Raw genomic sequence first — 21,957 nt, 5'->3', positions numbered from 1 at the left:
ATCCAAGGATTTTGATGTCCTGGTGCTACACATTTAATTCCCAGGTGCATCTGTGTACAGTGTTTTGTAAGACTCCCTTGAGGTTCCAAACTGAGAGATAAAGTGATTTTCTGCACAAAGCATTTCCTCACTGGCAGCTGGGTGCTTCATCCTTTACACACTACCACAGGATTTCATTCTGGCTCACAATGTGGCCACTTACTTTCCCCTCTGCTGTCCCTGAGAGCTTTCTGAAAAATAATGAGACTAGGCCTGATACAACATGCAAGCTAGTCCTGTTTAGAGGACAAGACTGGACTACATGTGCTTCTTAAGTCCCTTCTGCCCCAAATAATTTTATAATTCTTTGAATGGGATCCTATGGACTGAAAAAACTCAGCTGATGTTTTATGTAAAACATAAACACTGTGCTTTGTAGAATATCATCACATCGTACCTCACAGCCCTACTTGAGAATTTTCTGTGGTATTGGCCAAAGAAAGTTGGAAGAAACTGTAAATAAATATTACATAAACATTAGATAAATATTATCAGCTGCTATTTTTACTTCTAAAAGAAGGATATGTCATCCTAAACTGGGACATTATGTCCCAATGTACAGTTCACGTTAAAGAATCCTATGACTGTGAATGCTGCCTTCACAGATTGCACAGATAAAAACCACCTTGTTTTCTTTAGAAAAATGTATTTTTTTTCTATTGTTATTTTTCTTCTAAAAACAGAAGAGTAGGATAATAGAATAACAAGATAATTTTCTTCCTCAGTCTAAATAACCTATTTTTTATAAGGAAGGATTCACATGAATTGCATGAAGAAAAAAGAAAAGATTTCAGGTACAGGAAATGGAAGTTCTCTGTTTTGCTTTCTGTTGTTATCACAGACAGGTTTCTGCAAGGAGTAGTAAATCTTAACAGTCCGGCATCTGAGCCATCTGATAAGAACAAAGCTACCTGTCAGAGTGAAAGAAATACGTAACCTGTGTAGACTGAAGTACAGACTGCCTGTTAACTAGATTTGCAGGTGTTATGAATTGTGAAAATTACGTAGAATAACTGCTTATATATATTTAAGTAAATGAGATGCCTGTCCACTTATTTTAACTAATTAGATTCTATAAGGGTTGAGGCACAAAAAAACCCCGGGATTGAATAATATCAAAGCATGTGCTGGATCATTTTCTACACTTGAAACACACTCCAGTTTCATAAAGTACAGTTTCATAAAGTATTCAAAATCTCCTTCAAAGTCACAAAAGTACAAGCACCTTCCCCCCTGACCTCTGGTGGTCTAATTCTAATCTAGAACTTCTTGACTACTAAAAGAAGTTCTGATCTGACCAATGCATCTCTTGAGGATGAATGTTTTGCATTAAGGCACACCATGAACCAAACAGGATATTGTGGTGAGTCATTTTTGAGACTAATGTGGTTTGCATATTTAACCCTGACCCCCAAGGCAACAGAGAAGCCTGCAGGCAGCTCTGGCCTGGTACTGGCAATTATGCTACCCGTTGTCCTTGCCTTTATCTAAAAGTACAGCAAGAAGTTTTCATATGAACTTCCTCTTAACATAAATAAATAAATACATACATAAATATTTTTTTGCATAATCCTGTGAGATCAAAATACCACAATGCTGGGTAATTTCTCCATGCATGCGATCAGTGTCCTGATCAGAGAGGCCCATTGAGTGCTGCATAAATTGCACTTCCAAGCATCTGAAGAGACTAAGGTAATGTATACTATTTTTTATTTATCTATCTATGCATTTATTTTTAAGTGGTGTTAGCTCCGAGAGGAATACTTTCAGAGTCTGAGTAACTTCTTACTGAGATCATATGAAACCAGTACCTCCTCGTGAAAAACAAAGGGCAAGAGAGATGTTCATATTGATTTCCTGCAGGTCAGTGGCAAAGTGAAAGGAGAATTTTTTCATGCATTTCTGTCTCCTAATGGCAGCAGAACACATCATGCTGTCATTTCTAATGAAAACCTCAGAATTGCATGGAATTAAGAATATGTATAACATATAATCACTAATACTACACAAACTTTAGGGAGATAAAATATCAAGATTTTGGACCCTGAAGTTGACCCAGTCCACTGTGGGCCTTAGAAATTCATTATATAATTCCTGTAGTCTTTCACCTCTTACCTCTTTCAGTATATAGACCAGCTAGAGACAATCTAAGCAAGTGCCTCCTTCAGTGTCCTGTTTTTTTTTTTTTTTTTTTTTTTTTTTCCTTCCTTATTTTTTCAATGAGAACTTGTTTACTACATACCATTCGGAACTCTTTCAGAAGGAAAAAAAATATTTTCCACACAAGCTTCTGTCTGGGACTCATCACAATATTATGAACATGCATGAGATATTGCTATTGTATCTTCACAGCACCCCTGAGGGGAAGGAAGCCCTCACAGGTTGTGAGAAGCTGCATTATTGATTTCATTTGAAATGCAAGCACTTGGTACAGTTGCAAATAAATAATAATAACAAAAAAGTGAGTCAGGCAATACAGTCTCAGTTAAGGAATCCAAGAATAGAACAATATAAATGCATTTTCACCTCCTGGAAACTTCATTTTGTAGTTTGCAAGGCATCCTTTCACAACCCCAGAAGAGGCAAAGCTGCATACCAAGTTTACTAATTAGCATTTAATTTCCTCAACCAGGAGACTGATGTGGGTCTCACATGGCCTCCTGTCTTGATCACACCATACCTTCAAACTCTGGCAGTTATACTGCCCTGTTATTATACTGTCCTGTTTTATCTGCAAGGCAGATACATCTAGTGCAATATATTGAATATTTAAGAGAATAAAGTGGATTTTTTTTTTTTTTTTCCAGAGAATATTAACATTTGTACTTAACATTTTCTACTTTACTCTACTCATAACATTTCATTCTATGACATTTATACACCTTTCTTCTGCTTTATGCATAAAAATGCATAGCTCTCACAGAGTCCATTATAAGTAGATCTCTTGCATATCAGTTTGTCACTGAAGATGATGAAAATACTAATATCAACAGCTGGCATTATCTCCTATTTAAATCAGGAATCATTTCACAGGTGGTTTTTGACAGCAGAAGAATGATAAAAGTTGAGAACTCTAGGCACCATTAGACTTTCCAGAGTGGAAAGATACACCAGTTGTCACGTAATGTCATCCTATCAAAATCTCTTCTTTAGTACCTTTCTGTCTTAGCTCCCCAGTGGAAGAAAAAAAGAAATACTCTTGCACTGACAGTCTATTTGAAGATACTGTGCTTGAGGAGTTGGTGACCATGAGCAAGCCCTGACAGCCATACTGGGGACTGCACTCGAGAAATCCCTACGTTCACATGAACAATCGCTGCATAAACCCAAGTATATAACTGTACAGGGAAATGGATGTCTCTGGATATGCAATGGAAGGCTCTGGATATGCATATATATGGATATATATCCTATATGACATATAGGATACAGGTCCTATACATTTACCTAGCCATGCTCTGGTGATCATTAAGAAAGAGAACTGTTGAAACAAGATGCCTAGTTTTGTTTTCTACACTAAGTAAAAGGAGTTAATGGTACTGCGTGAGAGTGAACCTCACCACAAATGGGATCTGCACAGGGTGCTGTGGCTATGTATCTGGGGCCCAGCCAACGCTGCAAAAGAGCAGGGTACCCAGCTTCGGAAGGGATGTTGTATTTACTCAGTCTCTGTATTTTTCTTCCTCTTTCTCTTGCATAATAATATAATACATTATTATTATTGTTGTTGTTATTGCAGTTTTGTTACTCCATTTGTTGCTGTGCCTTTCTTACTGAGATCCAGAAAGAATCCTGCACCCCTCCTGGTGCAGAACAACTGTGCAACAGAATGAATAGCAAGGGAGTTAGCAGATCCTTTATGAAATACATGAATCATACCGTTTACTTGCCGGACTTTGAAAGGGCATGTTGTTTAAGGCTTTGAGGAGTAGAATGCCTCTTGTGATATGGAATTGTTACACTGTACATTAAGGGAATGATGCTGTAGGTAATCTGAGTGAGAGACATATGCGTTGTCATACCACTCCCAGTGACACTTTCCATCCTTTTGCATACTGAAGGGGAATATCTCCAAGGCCTTGTGGGGAGGTATCATGCATCAGTTCATGGAGACAGCATTTCAGTGTTTGGCATCTAAACTGAGCGTCATGTGTAACTCCTTTGTAAAAACAAACAAACAAACAAAAACAACAACAACAAAAGCAATGCAAGAGCAAAACATATTTGCCACATTGCTTGCCTGTCTGTTTTACTCTTCCAATCACTTAGAAAGTGCTTTCAGGATGGATAGACTAATTTTCTACTAGTAGAACATTAAGTTCTACTAGCAAGTGGAACTCCTGTGAATACAAAGCAAGTAAGGCATTTGATTGCAATCCATTGTTCTATTACCAAGGATATCATCAGCAGAGTTCATTAACTACCTCTTTTTATTCCACTGAAGGCTATCTTCACCTTCTCATTTGGATGCAACAGTATATTCCTCAGCCTGCGAGATAAAGAAAGAGAAAAAAAGCCCAAGGAGGCCGAATTATAACTGAAGGGAACTTCTCTCTCTCTGCCTTTTTTTTTTTTTTTTTTTTAAAATCCCTCTTTTTTTTTTTCTTTTTTTTTTTTTTTTCTCTTCCTAAGGAGATACTTCCTTTTGATTCAACAGTAGTTTCTTATTCTGGACTCTCATCAGGCAGAAGATATGCTGATACAATGTAGTGCTATCTCCAAATCTCAGCTCATAATTCACAGTCTTAGCATGTGCAATCAGACTGTTTTCAGCTTATACAAGAGAAAAAGGAAAAAAAAAAAGAACAAAAAAAACTGAATTACTTTTTTCCCTTGAGAAAATATTATCAGAATTCAAAGTACAAGAATTAATCTTGCCAGCTTCCTATGTGATAGACCTTAGTGCAGCAATGAATCCAGAAGAGAGATTTGCTGAGAGATCTGATAGATCTGCGCAAAGATTACAGGTACAGGGAGAAAAGTGATTAATGAAAAAGAGAAAGAAATACGTTATTTTAACAATGGTTTGCATTATTATTATTATTTTTCCCTAAGCAAAAACTCAAGCAGAACAAATCTCACCTGGAAACTCAGGACTAAAGATGCTCACAGTTACTTCTTTCATCAATAGTCTCCTTTTTTTTTTTTTTTTTTTTTAATTATTATTATTTTTTTTATTTGTTTTCTCTCTGCACGAATGATCCATTATTTTATCACCTAAAGGGGAATTATAGAGAATGGGAAGCATGACTTCTCACAAGCACAACAGAGGAAAGGCAAGAGGAAGCACTTACAAGGAAAATTCTGAATGGATGTATGAAAAAACTCTTCACCATAAAAACATTTAATCAGTGGAATAGGTTGCTCAAGGAGGTTGTGGAATCAGCACCCTTAGAGATGTTCAGAACTCAAGGCACTGAGGAACCTGAACTGGCCTTGAATAGTTTTGCTTGGAACTGTGATGGAAACAGAAGACCCCAGAATTGCTTCCAGTTTAAGTGTTTCTGTTATCTTATGATCTCAGTTATACCACGTAGTGGTAAGTAAATAAAAACCACCAGGACTAATAGCCAGCTTTTCTGAGAAAAGACTGCATGAGTATGCTAGGAGAAAACAGTTAAATGTATTACATTAATCCCCGAGAAAGAGAAGATGAGGGGGGATTCTGGGACAGTGGTGGCTGCTGAGCTCAGAAATACATGGAAATGTCTCACATGCTGCATATCAATGTGTGGAATTCTCTGCCTTTGGAGGTCATGATGTGAATCACTGAAGTAAAGCAATATCTTAGGTTAGCTCTATAGAAAATTAATGACATTTGCTTCCCATAATGCTTAGCAAAGTGCAATCCAATATTTAAATTTTAAGCTATACAATGATTATTTACAACTTGTATTGCATTTATGACACTTAACACCAGGCTGGATGCTTTTACATATAAGGCAGTTAAGTATTTCAGAGCTCTGTAGTAGAGCCAAACATGAAAAACAGAACACTAAGATGGACAAGTCAGCGGTAAAATGCTATCAAATATTATTTCTATCTCTATCACTTTGCTTCTCCGTGCAGATTAGATGCCTGCAGGCAAGTCTCCTTTGAGAATTCCAGGAAAGCACTCCCTGTGCCCTGAGATGGAACAGTCAGTCCTTCTGGTATTCAGAACTGTAAAAGAGTGTACTTGTCTTTTTCCCCTACACTTGCAGCATTGCCAATGCAGCAAAAGTATTGTTAAAAGGTCAGGTGCAAGCAATACTTTTGAAATTGCAAAGGCATCCCTGTCTACTTGTGTACTTACAGCTGCAATATTCTATACACTTTTTTTTTTTTTTTTTTTTTTTCCCCCGAGTGTGTCATGCAGCTACTACTTCTTTCTGCAGAACTGTCAGTCTCTTGGGTTAGCAAAGACAGCAGGTAACAACACACTCTCCTAAGGGGGTGTCTTATTTGCTTTCTAGTATAGAGGGTTATAGTGAGCTAATATGACTATAATTTTATAATAGATATCAATGATTCATGGCACCAGAATGTAGCTTGCATTCTGTGTGGATCACAATGTAACTCAAAGTAACAAAAGCATAGGCATTGATGAGAACTTTCTACCTTATTTAAAACCTGGAAAAGTATGTTGAGAAAAACCTCAATCTGTTTGCTTTTTATGCTCATCTATATTCTCTACCTTCTCATTTCTCAGCTGTTATCATTTTCATTATTAATAAGATTGGATTACACTTGAAATAGAGCTTTTATAAATGTCTTTGATCCTCAAAAGTCTTTTGACAAAGCATTCCAAATGTTGTAAAATCTAATTATGGTAACTGCATCTAATGCATTTCTAAATTTATTGGCGTAATTTTTAAAGATGAATCTTAAGAGCCAATAAAGCAAGTGAAAAGCTTAGTCTGGATTCTGTTTTGAAGAATTAAATTATTTGTGGCAGTATATTTTAGGATAGAATAATATTCATGGTTTTAGATATATAAAGACTGTTTTTCTCTCCATTTATTTGCTAAAACAGTGTTTTCACCTATAAGAAATTCAGTCCACGTTTGATCTGAAGATAACTGAAGAGAACAGAGATAACATGCCCACATTAGTTTGAATATTACTGACATATAGAGATGCAGAGAAAAGCTTTTTAAGAAACCATACAGAGGGATATGGACCCTTATTTATGCAGTTCCCTTATCTATCCAGGACCCTTATTTATCCATGATTTGTATGGTTGTCACTCTCTATTTTGTAATTAGCTTAAATTATAAAGGTTTCAAGAACAAAGATGAGAATGATGAGATGATTTAAAAATATCTGAAAGCATTATTCCCTTCTTTCACAAAACCCAGCTTCTACTGCCAGCTTCTATGTGAAGACAACAGGATAGTAAGCTGGTAACCTTAGCAATGGGTGGGTTGCATGTCTGTATTTCCATAAAGTATTTCACTGATGCAAGTACTCTGTTGGCAACTTGTTTCTCCTTTTTTCTTTCCTCTATTCCTGTAATTTTGAAAATAACTCTACTTGGATAGTACAGCATGTAAAGAGGTTGTACTTTTCTCTGATGTTTTTTTTCAGTCAACATAAGCACTGATCCAGGTCTGGCTACCTACCTGCAGGGGAAATAGGTTGGCCTAGAGGTTGTACCAGAGGCAGCAGAAGTTCCAGCACCAGTCCCTGGAGCTGTAAGAACCTACCTATCTAAAATGGGACCCCACACTCATCCTCCCCACTTTTCCCACTTTTTTATCACAGGTCTCACTTGTCCAAGCTAGAAATCCAGCCCCAGGGTCACCACCTCCTACTACAAACATTCACCTGTAGTCTCAAGGTCTGATATCCTCCTCACCCACCTGCAGTATGCTCTGCCTCATCCGGTGCCCATGTGCTGATCCAGAACTGCAAGCATCAGAGAGGATTACATCAGGCACCACTAGCTGGGACCTCCACCCATCAACAAATCATGCTGAGATAAGCACTGGGAAGTATATCAGGAAAAAATATACTTTCATAACATTTCCAGAGATGCTAAGATCAGAGAGGAAAGAAAAGTGCTTAGGATGTATACTAATGTACCTATGGAGCAGTTCAAAGAGCAGCTGCGAGCACAGTGTGTTTTCAGATGTCCTCACAACCTGTCACAGGAGTCTCACAGACTGCTGAAAGAAAGCTTAGCTATAAATTTTGGGAGGTAGTGGACAGTTGCACGATTCTTGCTTTTCTCTACATTCTTGTACAAGCCCTTCCTTATCTGGTATCTTGCATGATACAAGGCCTGCCTGGACTTAGTTGTAGTCTGAAAGGGACATGAATCTTCTCTATCCACAGCAGAGACAAAAGCTAAGAGGTCCACAGTGAGAAGCCTTAGGCACTTTGTCCATGTTCAAAGGCAGAAATTTAAAAAATATAATGAATTGGCACAAACTGAAGCAATTTGACTGTGCCTTAATAGTTTCGCAGGGGTGATTGAGGGATTAAGGTTTGTTTCTGTACTGTAAGTGCTGGTGATACAGAATTCGTATTTTTTTTTTTCTTCATGTAACAGTATTTTGTTAGATGTCAGTGGGCACAATATTCTCTCTCTCTATCTTTTTATTTTTCCTCCATCTTGTTCAGAAGTGTCACATTTGAGAGTGATATCTGAAAATGCTATTGTGGTGCCAGGAGACATTTTTATTTCCAATTCTGTGATAACATTTCTGGAAATAAATTCTGCCAAAAGCAGTAATTAAAGATACCTTCCAACTGTGCCTTAAGCTGCCCTTTCATGTTTGTTTTCTGCACAGATAACAAAAATGGTCACGACAGTAAAATATTCTACTGGCATATTTTGGAGGCACATGCTCACCGAAAAGCATTGCTCAGTTTCTAGATTGCTAGCTCAAATAATTAGCAGTATTTGCTCTAAAGCTAGAAGGAGCTGAAACTTTTAAATCCAATTCAAATTTTAAGAGTATATGTTACACAAGGGCATACCATACATCCAAGCTTACTGCAGCACTTTGCCAGGGAACGCCTTTATTCCCCACATCTCTGGCAGATCAGTGTGGCTGTCTTCACAGGCTAAGATAACATTTTAAAGAAGTTTCTGATCTTCAAGAGTGGGAGCAAGTGCTGTGCCTTTTCTGCACTCTCTGAAGAAACAGACATCTTCTGCTTCCCACTGCACAGCCTTGAAAGTCTCCCAAACTATAATTGTCCCGTCCCACTTCATGTCTTCTCAGTGGCACCGCCCTTTCTAGCAGCTTCCCTTAGTTCTCTTGGTGCTGCCTGGTGGTGAATGTAAACCCTACTGGTGAAAAACATTCATTAAGATTTCATTATTTCAACCTCACACGCCATGCGCTTTATGAGGAACAAAACAAACAGATAAAAAACATTTAAAAAATCCTGTATATTTTTAATACTGTCTATGGACGTTCAGGGTGGAATATATTGAATCCCATTTTTACTGAGGACATTTATACAATAAAGTTTCCCACACTTTCTGGTATTCCTTCTGTACCATGCCAACATGACAGGAGAGTGCCAGAATCCAGCTCTTCAGGTACATTCTTTCAATAATCTTTGTGAACTTCATAAGAATTCTGAAATATTAGCAGTAGAATAAATATTATTTGCTCTTCATTTTAATACTGAGTATCACCAGGAACAATTTTTTTAACCATTTAGAATAGTGCACACAGCAGCCAACCATCATCCTTTTTAAATGAACAGCTCAGAAACTGGGTTGATAAATTCAGTCCAAAGTTTGAAAAGTATTGTGTACAGCCTAGAATAAAATTCTGAGGGCTGAAATAATCTCTTAAACAGACGTTAATTGAAGCAAAGCAGGAAAACAGGTTCAGAGTAGAGTGTTCTAAATAATCAGAAACACAAGGTAATTTGCATAATGTTTGACTGATTTCTTAAAAATGTAACAGAAGAGTATATCTAAAAGATGATGCGTGCTGCAAGGTCAGCACAGATAGCAACTGTTTTCTTTAATACATTTAGAGCTATTTAAATAAATTAGCATGACTGGGAACACAGAGAAATAAATAGCAACATAATTTCACCTTCATAATATGTGGAAAAATGACTAATGACTTATCTGTCAAATACCGTGGTCAGAGTATGGGAGATTTATGCAATGAATATTATTAATTTAAAAAAAAAAAAGAGTTTCCAAAAAATTCTGTAGTTTTATTTTTCCCTTCTGAAAGGTCATTTTTCATTAACAAAATAATAGAAACCTATATAAATACTGAAACAGAAATTCAATCTGGTAGCTAACTGGAAGGTCATATATTTGAATCTAGTGCTCAGAGAAGGTTCAAGGAAATGAAGTCAGGTCAGGTTAACTGGGGCTTAATCCGGTCTTGTTTTGAAATTCTCTGAAGATGGAGACTGCATAAGCTTTCTGGGCAACATTTTGCACTAGGTGACTGTCCTCATGGTGAAAAAAGTTCTCCTTACAGACAGTTTAAATCTCTTTTATTTTAGCATATGCACATCCATTTTCTGTGGTACTCCCGCCAACAAAAACCTGGCTCCATCTTCTTTTCAACCTCCTCATCAGAATCTGTGTCAGCTGTCATTAAAACTTTCACCCCAGTCAGCAACACTTCCTTGTTAGTGAATAGCAGATCCAACTCTGCATCACCCTTGTTTAGACCACTGAGTGCTTCTATCAAGAAGTTATATTTGACAGACACTAAAAGTCTCCTTAACTGCTTGCATCTCACCATGTTGCTCTTCCAACTAAGATCTGTGATTTATAGAATTACTGGAGCTTACAGAATGCTTCTCTGCAAAGCTGCTTTCCAGCCAACTAGCCTCCAGCCAATAACCTGGTTATTTCAGTATGCATTTACTCCTGTTGTGCATGGGGTTATTCTTACCCCATTTCATTTCATTTCGATGAACTGCATAAGGTTTTTGTTTGCTGATCTCTCCAGCCTCTCACGGTCCCTCTGAATGGTAGCACAACCATCTGGTAGCATCAGCTGCTCCTCAAAGCTTTGTATCATCTGTGAGCTTGCTGAGGGTGCTCTCTGTCCACCATCCAACTCATTAACAAAGTTACTAACCAGGATTGGACCTAATATCAATGCCCGGGGCACACCACAAGTGACTGGCCTCTAGCTGGACTTTGTGCCCTTGATTACGACCCATTTGAGCCTGACAGTTCAGCTAGTTTTCAATCCACTTTGCTGTACACTTCTCTTGCCTGTACTTCATCAGCTTGACTGAGGATGTTACAGGAGACAGTGCTGAAAGCTCTACAAAAGTTAACATAAGTAATATCGGTTGCTCTCCCTTCACCCAGCAAGATCATCAACCCATTGTAAAGGGTTGATTGAGCATGATTACCCCCTCATAAATCCATATTTACTGCTCCTGATCACCTTCTTGTTCTTCACGTGTCTGGAAATTATTTTCAGGATTAGCTGCTCTATGACTTTCATAAGGATCAAGGTGTAACTGGCTGAGCTGTAGTTCTCTGCGTCTTCCTTCTTGCCTTTCTTGAAGGCAAAACTGATATTTGCTCTCTTCCAGTCCTCAGGAATCTCCCTGGAACCTCATCATGACTTTTCAAAGATACTGAGAGTGCCCTCACAAGTATGATGCTAACATAGCACCATTTGTTTTGAAGTATATCATCACAGGTAGGGCTGTCCTGATATTACATAGGCTATACTTTTTGGTTGTTCTTCGTACTGTATGAAACTCACTTTTAAACCTAAAGTTGTGTTTTTATTTTGATGGAGTCTGTGTTTCCTATAAAGCTAAAATAGGCAAGCAATCTGAAATAATAAATTAGGGTTCATGAAATAATGAGTCTTAACAACCATGCGATTAAAATATTCTCTGGTATTTGCTGTTAGAGGTTGTTAGAGGACATGACAGTTTCAACTTTTTTTTTTTTTTTTTTTTTTTCTTTAATGGTTCTAGGACCTAAGAAATTAATTGGCTTCAAAAGTGAAAGCTAAAATAATCTCATAATAGTGTGCTTTCAGGAGAAAGGATCTTCAAACTCTCTGTCATATATTATGATATATTTGATGAAAGTCTGAGTTCTGACATTGCTACTGCTGCAAAAGCAAAATATAAGGCTTCTCATTCCCCTGAAAATGGAAACTAATCTTTAGCACATTTTTAATCTTTTCTCATCATTAAAACATCTGTTATACAGGCATAATATTTAATAAGTTCACACCAAAAATTGCATTCTAAATACTTTGTGATATGATACTTAGACACTGCCTTTTACTCCAATCTTTCTGAATAGTTTAAAAAGTAATCACATTTTATTGTGCTAACTGCTCGCTTTGAGCTCATCTAAATGGTAATAAGGGGAAAAATGAATTAATTATTCCATTAATTTTTCATGTTTTCCATAAGTATTGAACTATTTCCCTTAAAACTTCTCATTCTATTGATTTGTGCACTCATTTCTATGGATTATCACTACCCATATATTGAAATAATTATCTTTGCAAAATAGTTTTTTCTTAGAGGAAAGTCTTAAAACTTTCTGGACTTTACATATCAGTGAAGAGTAAAACTGATTTTTATTCTTCTCTTTATGATGAGTTCCCTCTAATATCAGTTTTCTCAGATTTCTAAGATAAAACATCCTCTATGCCTGATTTTACACTGGTACCTTGCTGATTCCAGTAGGAATACTTCAGATTTGCTATATCTCCAAAAGCCAGTCCATTTATCTGTTATATTAACAGTTCATTAAACTCTTTGCTCACTGAGTTAGAAACACGGAAATCTGGGGCAGTGCCCACTCATTTCTGAAAGCTCATATTCAGAAGCAGTATGAGACGTTATCTCAGAGAAGTGACTAGTTCTTTTCTCACGAGATAATAGCTAGTATACTAATTTAAAATATCAACAATGTTAATTATAAGGTATTTCAACACCGAGTTACCAAACTTTTCCCACAGACATCTCTAGCACAACACCTTTCAACTGCTGCCTCCCGAATTAGCAAAATGCCTGATTTCCCTCACTACACAGCTGTGCATTTTCAAAATGAAATCATTGCAAACAGTAGAATATTGCAGACCTGGGTAAGCCTCTGGAAGATTGTTTGCTGTGGAAGAAGGAGAATGGATAGTGTTTCTTTTTGCTAAATCTCTTGTGAGCTTGCTGAGGAGACAACTTGAGGTTATGCAGAGCAAGGTGAAAGGCTTGCTTCAAGGCTGATCTTTCTGAGATGAAATGACATGGTGCACAGGGAAACGCTGGTGCTTTGGAGACTCAGCATGGGTATGCTGGAGCTCCCAGAGCTCCCACAGGGAGCTGAGAGACAAAGAAGTAGTCAGCAGCAGTCAGATGTGTATATGCATATCTATCTCACCTGGGGCAAGTTGTAAGGAAAGAACTGCATAGCCAGGGAAAAGAAGAAAAGTGAAGTCTGAAAGACTGTTGCTGAAGTTGAATGAAAGACTCCTGCTGAATGACAAAGTGACAAACTTAACTGGAAATGTGACACAGAGCAGAAGGATGAAGAAGTTCCTGAAGCTCAGCAAAACAACTACACATCCCCTGAGAAGCTGGGAGTCAGTAACTGGTTGTTCATGCACCCAAACTTTTCTTATTGCACCTTTTATTCACAACCTTATGCACACAAAGTGATTCAAACTGACCTATTGAGCTCTGCAACTGTAACAGCCTAAGAGTGGATGGATTTGCAGTCTGTTATGAAGTCTTGGATGACAGGTGATGAATTACTCAGCAAGTGAACTTGATCACTTTCTGGTAGGTGGTGGCATGTCCTTGGTGAAGTGTTGGGTAAGATCAGTATAAAGTAAATAATTATATATAAATCTTTAAATCAAAAAGGTCTCATGGTCTTTCCTTATCTTTTTGCCCTTTGTGGAAGAACATCTTTGCAGACTGTGTAATTGTACTGAAACCTAAGGGATTTATTAATATAGAAATTGAGTTAGGTAGAAATAGCTTGGAATATACTTTGGATTCTTTGCTGCTCTAGACAAATTGGAACCTGATAGATTAAATTAATGATGAGGGATGGCAGTTAGGAGCATCTGTCTTAAATCACAATGGGAATTCAGTTACTAAAATGATGTATCAGTATTATGAAAATATGTATAATAATGGGAAACATCCTCTGAGACAGTTATACTTAATTCTAGGGCTATGATTTGATGTTGGGGTTATTTCACATTTGAATTGTCCCTGCCTATAGTTTCAGGTTATAAATGTAACCTCTTCAAAATTTATTTAGAGTAAAGCATTTCGATAAATGTTGAGATATAAAGTTAATACAATGTTTCAATTACATTTTCTGTCATAGTTGCGAACTAATCAAGAAATCAAGGAAGCTTAGGAATATAAAAAGGATGTGCTTAAATCTATTTATACCTTTCAATCATGCTTCAATCAATCCAACCTTAAAATCTAAAAATCAATTAAAAAATCTAAAGTATGATCTCCAGCTGACAGAGCAAACAGCCTTTCCATAGAACTGACAGGCTTTCTGAATACTTCTATAAAAGCAAGCATGGGAATATAATTTAATCAGATGAAAAATTGTGAAATTTAGAAGCACTACATGGAAGTACGTCTCACAGACTCATTGCATAAATTGGATGGATGGGTAGATATAATACTTACTGTAGATTACAGTGATAAGTGATTATACATATCCTAGTTTTCTTATGAAACAAAAACCACATTTTGAGCAATGTCTGACCTTTTGATATTGAAAGGAAGCAGGAACTAGGCACACCTGTAGTGTACCTGCAGCACACACTGCACCATCACTCTCTGCAGTTAAGTTCAAACTTTCAGGCTACATTTATACCATCTGCAATAGTCCTTGGACCAGACAGCATAGACTTCCTCATATCCTTTTCACCATCTAGAGAGCCTTTTGCCATGATCACAGAATCCTTTGCAGTTTATATTAGAGCATTTCAAAAAAGTAAATATTTATTTTAGTAATGGACTGATGCAGCTTATCGAAAGGTGTGGCAAACTTATTCCTAGCTAATGCTTTTGCCTTTTCAGTGATTCTGCATCTTTGAATAGGCCATTTTAATTGCTTATATTAAAAATAGCATTGCTTGTTGCCATGCTGGGGGCAAGGAAACAGCAGTGCCGAACTGCCCAGCATGCCCTACAGGGTTACCAGCATATACTCACACTGCAGCAGAGCTCTGGCTGAGAGCAAGTTCTTTGCAAATGCAGGCTCTGACTCTCATCCTCTCTGGACTATGAGCTGTTTTCCTCGATGCTAAACTATCAGAATTAATACTCACATAAGTATATATAGGAGTACGGTTTGTATATAGAGCAGTGCTATATAAGTATATATAGGAGTATATAATAGGAGTATAATTTGTAGGCTGACAGACTCAATGTTACACAGAATGATGCCAAGTGCATGGAATACATATCCAGATTAAGACCCAGGCTGAAATAGGGAATGAATAACTTGACAAAGAGATTTGATCAATAGTTCAAATAATTTTAATTTTGAACCTTAGCATTGACAAGCTATGTCAGCTCTTGAGCGCACCTCAGTCTGAAGAGAGAGGTGGAATGCATGCACACCTGAGATGGTTTGAAACCAAGGTCAGTTCTGCTCAAGACTTCACCAGACACAGAACTGTGCTTAAGAGTAGGTTTAAAACACCGAGAATATTTTCGGATCATTTACAAGTAGCTCTGATGTTACAAGTGCCCACTTGTTACAGAATTATCTAGTTGTCATTTAGGAAGGTGGAACATTTGGATTCAGTGATTTCCGAGTCTGAAGAGGTTTGAACACAGTTTCAATATCTCAGGGAAGTGTCCTCTTTTATAAGATCTTGCAGTACCCACCATTCACTGTGTCTGAACTGACTATTTCACACCTACAAGTAGAAGACTTGTGGGACTAAAAAGAGAAAGAAAAATGATAAAGCAGGAAGATGACTTGGGTAAAAAGGTAATTTCTTTGATGGACGAAGCCATGGGTTACAACTGTTAAACTATTATAGAATATGGTTATATGAAACCATACTTTTGACTATATTTGACTATGTGACCTTATTGAACATCATACTTATTTCAAAAACAGGAGATACTTACAGTGACTTACAGTGATGCTTACAGAGAGAGGGCCATTAACAACAACAGGCCTTTGTTTTAATCAAAGCCACAGAGAGGTGAGTTTTTGTCACAGCTGATATTTTATATATTTTTCAAGCACAAAGCATGTTTAATTAGATTACTCCCACATTGAATCAGCCATGAAAAATCTCATTGTCAGAAATATTAAAAGATAGTGTGACTTTGGTTGTAAGTTTTTTGTTGTTGTTTTGTTTTTTACTTTTAATGAACATGAAAGTCAGATGTATCTCCTTCACTTGTTGCAAAAGCCAATTCTGATAATAATAAGAATTTTAAGTTGTTTTATTTGCATTTATATATTTCTTCTCATCTGGAAATATTCCAGTGTACTGATTAACTTAGTACAGAAATCTAATTTTGAATAGTCATGGAAGGAATTATGAAGATAAATTGAACTTTCATAAAATCAATGCAAAGTCAATGCTGCATTCATCTCCTCATGTAACATTTATTACAATTGAAACTTAACTGTTGTGCCCACAAACATGCAAAAAATTAATCACTGAAAAAATCCTTGTCTTGCAATATCTCAAACTGAATCGACAAAGCTTCCTGTGATGAAATTCATTAAAAGCAGTTCAGAGCCCAAAGCAGGCATCAAAAAATCATGCATTTCTCTCATATGAACTATTTAATTTCATAAGCTTTGAATACACTTGAGAAGTCTGCTATAAATATAGCAAATATCTTTATCAATTTAATGCATTTTGCTTTAAATTTAACATACTCTTGCATGTGTTTGCATATGAAAAACAAAAACCTTCCAAATGGAAGTGCTCTGCAAGTTTTTTTTTTTTTTTTTTCTTGTTAGAAACAAGTCCATCACCAGGGCTTTAAGAGAAAAGGACTATTCAATTAGTCAAAAACAAAACTGAAAACCTGTAACTAGGTTTTCTGCAACCTCGGAGAAAGATTCCAGATAGTAAGGAAATGTAGGAAAACAAAAACAACAACAACAACAACAAAGAGCTAAAACAGAACTAAAACACAACTAAAACATTATTTAGAGCTTTCAGAATGAAGCTAGATAAATTTGAACTCAGAACTACAAATTTTAGCAGTAAGTTACTAATCATTGGAACAATTGGAACTATACCCAGAGTTTGTAACGGTACTCTAGAATTTGAAGTTTTCAAGTCAGTTTCCAGTAAAAGGAGAGTCTTACTTGTTGAAACCATATGGCCTGAGCTGTTCAGGAGACCAAAACAGACAGACAAAACAGTGGACTTTTATTAAATTCAAACACCGGCTATAAATTGCAATTAGTTTAGAAAGTAGATTTTTCAAGTTAGGAAACTTTATTTGCATGGGTTTCCCTTGAAATTTCACATTCTATCTTTATCCATTTATAATTTTTGCCAAATCTATTTGATCTTATCCTACATCTCTACCTCAAGACAAAACTTTCTGTAAAGTTCAGACAAATTATTCCAGGTGTTTCTGAGGACAAGAACTGGATAAAATGCATGTTTTTGCATTAAAATTATCTGACAATACTTCTGAGACACTGCTGGGATTTTATGCAAAGATCTTGGCAGAAAAATGACATTTTAATCAGGAAGGTAACTTTTTGCTGCTATAGAAATTGACCAAACAGATTAAGATAAAGGATTTTGAAAAATCTCAGCCGGCAAATATATATTAAGAAATGCTGAACATTTATTCAATGAAGTCTCTAGAGACTTGGTTTTCACTGAGCAAGGTCAAATATCTCAGACCTGTTCATGCTAACTGTCTGTCTATAGACGTACCCCTACAGTAAAGATGCATTCCACATTTCTCCACAACTCTTAAAGATGATATATGTCTATATTTATTATAGTAACCTGGAGACTTGAGCATCCTACTGTCCAGAACTGCAGGAATGAAGATAAATTTTCTCTAAAAGATGTAGTAGCTCAGAATAAGAGCTGAACTTTTACAGCTATATAGTTTACAGGCCTGGTTTGGCCAAAGCACAGATGAAGTTTATATAGACATGTTCTGAAATGTTCTGTAAGGAGATAGAATTTTGTGGGTTGTACTATGCATCATGTATTTTGTGAAATATAGATAGGTAGACAGATAGATATGTATATTAGGTTGGTTGCTGATTCCCACTCATTTGTGTGTTCCAGTTTTGATCAAAGTGTCTTAGAGAGTTATTTGGGTGAAGAGCAATACTTTAATAAGTACACAAACTTGATTTCTACATTGTTTTTTTTTTTTTTTTTTTTTTTTTTTTTTTTTTCCTCATTAACATTTTTATAATGGAATTGTTTGATGGAAATAAACAATTCTCTTATTCTCTTTGGATTTTAGAATGTTCATAAAAGTATTAAAAGGAGTATAAGTTTCTGTGAATTTAGGAAGCTTACCTATCCACGTACTGCCAAACAGGCTGTGAACCATAGCATAAGTAGACATGCATCTTGAGTAGGGTGTAGGTGGGGAAAACCATGTATGAAGAAAGGAAGAAGTGTGTGGGGGGGCATATTTAATAGATATTGTGGCCACTCTTTCAACAAGACCAGTGATAAAGCATGGTGCAATATTAATAATTGCTTATGAGAACATGGAGGTGATGGGGGAAGAGGATGGTATTTGTATCAAATGTAAAGACTCCTTTTCGCTTCCATACAGAAAAGGTATAGATTCCTTTGAGGCTGCTTTTACTTGGCAGTCATGCACACATACATGGCTGCTATCGGCACACCCCATAACTGGTCATCAGTAATCTGTAGCAGTTTGTCACTGTGTGTCTCTGTCAGCAACCAGCATCAAAACGTGAGAGTTGGAGGGTCATCACTCACCTTGCATACTTATGGTGGACAGCAAGGGGAAATGGGGAGAAGAAATAACACTCTGGAGGCCTATCATTAGCCCTTGTAAGTGGGCCCAAGTAGTGCCAGTCTCTTATCTGGCAAAGGATTTCCAGTCTTGTATAAGTAAGCTCTCCCTGCATGTGCCATCTTCCTTTGCCTCTCAAACAAGTTCAACTAAAGTGTGCACTCACAGAACTATAGGCTCTTTCCTTTTCCAAGGTCTTTCAGATGTTTTCAGAAATGGTTGCAGAGTGCTGCTAGTGAAGGACCCTTTCATCAGATCTACATGAATTGTGAAGTCCAGGGAATTAAAGAGTATGCTACTTTCTTGTTTCTTTGCTGAAGCTTTATTTAAATCTGCTCTTGAATACAGAGAAAGTTGTTCATATCTGCTTCTCTAAATTACTTTAAAATTTTGTTATATTTCTACTTCATTATTGCACCAAATTTTAGTGTCAACAGAAAATAACAGCTTTTTGTTTTCTGGGCAGCACTTCAGGATGAAAACCGGCATAAAAATTGTACTTAGTTTTTCAGTCAACAAAGGATATAGATACAGAAACAACAACAAAAGAAACTCTGCCACTCGAAATTTAGCAAAAATCCTTGATTGACTATAGCCATTAAAATATAAATTTTAACTTATGGATTTGAAAACCTTATTCAGAAATTGGTCACTATATGAAATGGCAAATTGATCAGAACTTTCCATTCAACTGATGACTTTCAAATTCCTAGGAAAATGAACTGCCACAAAAGAAGTCCTATTACTATTGTTTGTTTGTCATTGTTTTAATAACTATAATAATAAATCAGGGCAGAAAGAACTGACTATGGAAATAGTACAAACTGTTCCCATTGCACTGGGAATATTGTAGGGTACTGGGTGAAACCAACTCCTGCAAGAAGCAGTCTCATGGGTACTTCTAGGCAGAGCAATTCGTCTGTAGGTTCTTTGTAAGAGCACTGAACTATTTGTTTGCTGAAATCTTGTGCTGTTGTTTAAGACATGGGTAGCTTTAACAGTCACATGAGCAGGAAGGAGTCCATACACCAGCATCCTCTAACAGGCATCTGTTTGTTTTCAATGGCCAGGGTCAGCTGCATACTTATAATGTCACTGTATTAACAATTCATTTTCAGTTATCAAACTGATACATAACAGATCCTGAGGAGACAGTTAGAGACTCTTATTAAGTTACCGTATTTGTCCAACTGTGATGCCATAACTAATGGTTTAGCAGAACATATCTGTTTCCTAGGGTGACGACTTGCAGAACTAATGCTTTTGGTATATGGTGTCCCCTTCTCCCCCACTCCCCACTGTCCACTTAAGAAAAAATAGTGTGGAAACTCTTTATATAATTTTTAGAGATGTTTTCCAAAACGAAAATTTAGGTGAAACAATAAATAAAGCTAAGAAAAATATATGTTAACGTGGATGAGATTACAAGAAAGTTTTATAACAGTTTGAGAAGTTTTAATGAAAACAAACCATGCAAATTTGACAACCTGATACACTTCGGGGAAAAAAAAAAAAATCCTTACATATCCTCTTGAGATACCTAGACAGGGAATTATTTGGATACTCCATCTGAAGCAAGCTTGAAGTTGAGGAACCGAGCAGAAATTTACCTGTGACTCCTGCCCGACTGCTTCAGCATGTTGCATATGAAGGGAGGTAATAACTCTCCCGTGATCACAGTACTCCGCCTGCTGGCCACCAGGAACCATGCATGAGGGGAGAGAAATCACCTGAGCTGCAAGCAGACTGCTAGATTGCTGTTTCAAGAGCAAATTTGCAAGGAGGCATCAGGAGCTGACTGGGGAAAATTGCCTGAAACTGAAACTATTGGTGTGGGAGAATGAGAATAAAATGTAAAAGATCTGGGAAGAGATGCAAGGAGAGACCAGAATAATTATTGAGTCATAGTGGCCTGACTATACCAAGGCCAATGGGCAAAGGTGCGGAAAGGGGAAAGGTTGTACAAAATTTAGGATGTTCACTCTGTGAGAAGAGTAAGTGTGCTCTGGTAGACTGTCTGCTCAGTGGTTAGTCAACAGAGAAGGTGACAATTGCTGTTCTTGCCAGCCATTCCTCTGGGACAGCTGAAAGGCATCTCTGAAGGAAATCTGAAATTCTAAATCTCTTCTCACATGAATTAATAATGTGAATCACATTTCAAATTCTATAAAAAAAAAAAAAAAAAAAAAAAAAAGATCCCAGTGAAGCTGGTTAAGCAGTGGAACTGACTGCCAAGAGAGATGGTGAAATTTCTGTCACTGAAGATAGTCAGACGTGTCAAGCAATGTGATTTAGCTGGAGTACTGCATTGGTTTTGAGTAGGAGCCTGGACTTGAAGGCCAGCAGAAGTCTTTTCCAACCTATAGTTTTCTGTGAATATAGTGTGGATTTTTCTGGGGAAGTTCCAGTTTCTGTCTGAAGAGAACTTATAACTTGCACATACCATAAACAAGCAGACAACAGTTTATCTCAATTCTGACATTATTTATTTATTTATTTATTTATTAATCTGTGGAGCTTTGATCTGGTAGCTTCCAGTAAGAATTCTTGTAGACACTTTCCAGCCTATGCTTCAGCTACATACTCTGACTTTTTACAGGGCTGAGCAGCGGGGAAGGAAACATTTTCAAGCCCATGTTCTGATTCATTGCAGCTGTTGGAAGCCAGTGAAGAAACATTTACAGGAAGAAAAGAAATTTCATTCAGCAAAACTTGTGTATGCCTGCACTACTAGAGGTTGTCCCTGCTTGTGTCACTGAGCTTGACAGACTGGCTATTCAAGGTTAAGTTTTTGATGAAAATTTCCTATTTTTCTGTATGTACAATTTCCCATCCAGAATCTATTTTGTGGAAATGGTGGGCACAGGACAACAAATCAAGTACATGAAACAGTTTTTATGCAAGCAGGGATTAAGTGAATTTAGGGCCTTTCAGCATGGAAAAGATATAATTAAGGCA

The sequence above is a fragment of the Oxyura jamaicensis genome, chromosome 2 (genome assembly GCF_011077185.1).
Source record: "Oxyura jamaicensis isolate SHBP4307 breed ruddy duck chromosome 2, BPBGC_Ojam_1.0, whole genome shotgun sequence".
Classification (NCBI taxonomy): Eukaryota; Metazoa; Chordata; class Aves; order Anseriformes; family Anatidae; genus Oxyura; species Oxyura jamaicensis.
The sequence above is the reverse complement of the archived record's forward strand: the minus strand, read 5'-3'. Positions refer to the sequence as shown.